This window comes from Vicugna pacos, chromosome 5 (genome assembly GCF_048564905.1).
Source record: "Vicugna pacos chromosome 5, VicPac4, whole genome shotgun sequence".
Taxonomy (NCBI): domain Eukaryota; kingdom Metazoa; phylum Chordata; class Mammalia; order Artiodactyla; family Camelidae; genus Vicugna; species Vicugna pacos.
Window position 1 is genome coordinate 28,581,297 of NC_132991.1, and position 2,097 is coordinate 28,583,393.

Below are 2,097 nucleotides of genomic sequence, written 5' to 3' on the forward strand. Positions count from 1 at the left end.
CAGTGAAATGTATCTGTTGAGTGTGACCATCTCTCAGTCCTTGCTCAGTGATAAGTAACCACCATGATTTACAGCATCTGTTCTGATGAATTAGTGAGTACTTAGCTTGAGTCGCTATAACAAGATACCCCAACAGACCTTTATAGTGCATGGGTATGGAGGCTACAAAGTCTAAGATCAAGGCACTTGTAGGTCTGGTGTGGTGAGGGTACTTCCTGGTTTGTAGCTGGTCGTCTTATTGTGTCTTCACATGACGGGGGTGGGGGGGGAAACTCCCTTGTGTCTTTTCTTCTAAGGGCAGTAATCCCATCATGAAGGCTCCATCTTCATGACCTAAATACTTTCCAAAGGCTTTCCCTTCAGACACCATCACCTTGGGGATTAGGTTTCAACATATGAATTTGGGGGTGACCCCAACATTCAGTCCCTAGCTGTACTACTCTCTTAATGAGCTCTCTCTCCCTTTCCTAGAATACTCTTTACTTCTCTGCTCCTTTGAAAAATTAAACTCACTCAACTCAAAAATAAATTCTTTGAATCCTTCCTGATTCCTGCCAGGAGTAATTAGTTATCCTTTATTCCGTGCTCCCACAGTACTATGTATAGTCTATGCTACAGCTGGTAAGACTTTAGTTCATTATTTTACTTTGTTTTATTATTTGAGGGGGTTTGCATTGTCCTTCTTTTCCCATTAAACTCTGAGATGCTCAAAGACTGGAATGTCCCTTTATTTGTTCTTACGTTTCCTAGTACTACCTAGCATAGAGTCTGGCACTTAGTAATTGTTCCATAAATACTAACTGAATAAATCAGCCACTATAATAGTGTGAATATGAAATCCTCTCAGATCTCACAAGATATGTAGTCCTTCAGAGGTTAAAGAGGAAACAACCTGGCATTCATCCACATGAAAGGATGCTTTGGGTAGATCTTTTTTCCTGAAAAACTGATCCGAGGACAACAGCTTGCTCAGAGTCCTAGCCAGTGGTTCCACACAGACTTTATCAGTGAACCTTGGCAATGGCAAAGCCCACACCCCCACACCACAGATCCCTTTGTTGTGAAGCTGTTTCTCTGGCCAAAGTGATTCTGCATCATTGCTCTCTTTTGTGCCAGAGAGAAACTAGCTGCACCAAGTTCCCGTCCAAGGATTTGGTGTTCCAAATTCCCTGTGAGTAAACAATATATTCTTGAACAAGGCAAAAATGATATATTCTATCATAAAATCTATTCATTCATAGAATCTCTTGTCCTTTTGGAAAATGATAGCAATGAGTGATTTCTAAATCTAGCCAGTCAGAGGGGAAAATGTTTAGGGGTGAGTAGGCCTTTATTCAGTACCTCCCCTCAGTCACATCACATTAGCAGCCATCTACACCACCACAGAGTGTGGGTAAAGACCCAAGACATTCACAAGCTGAAGTTACACTTCAAACACAAACAAGAAGAATCCATGTAAAATGAGATAGTCTCATCATTCATACAGATGTGATTAACCTCCAGTGCAACAAGGAACAAAGGGATAATGCACCTCCATCTCTCATCATCAAAATTGCCTTACCTGGTACCAACACATGAGGACAAGAGCATGAAGAAAGACATTTCTAGGGGTACCTTACTAGAAATTGCTTCCTATTGCTATAGAAAACCATCTTAAATAGCCATTTTTGTTGTTTTTGTAGCCCAAAATATGTAATCACAAACATAAGTTTTAGACTTTTTTATTTCAGGGGAGAGCGTGAAAGCAGTCCTCATTACCACAAATTATGCAGCTGAGCTTCCCACATTTGGGGAAATCAAGGGGTCAGCACATCCAGAGTGACATGGAGAAGCCTCGCCCTGGGAAAACCACCTTTGTGGTCATGGTGTCTCCCCTGCCAGGCAAGTATCCTAAGTTCTAGATTTCTGTGGGAAGATAGACCCAGGCTAAGGCAGCTGTGAATAATAGAGCGTGTTGATCTTTGAATCATTTGCTTTGCAGATATATTTACATAGTTCTTAGATATTGCCAGAAACAAATATAACATGTTAAAATTTCCAATATTTGGGACTGTGGTTAAGAAAGACATAAAATTATATGTCAAGCAAAGAAGAAAA

The 2,097-nt window shown here is 40.6% G+C and overlaps 1 non-coding gene across 1 annotated transcript; it reads right to left on the reverse strand.

Moving 5' to 3' along the window:
- Positions 1–1,728: 1,728 nt before the first annotated feature.
- On the reverse strand, positions 1,729–1,889 carry LOC116280754 (U1 spliceosomal RNA). The gene has a single exon (XR_004190234.1). It is a non-coding gene; the product is annotated as a U1 spliceosomal RNA (small nuclear RNA).
- Positions 1,890–2,097: the final 208 nt, after the last annotated feature.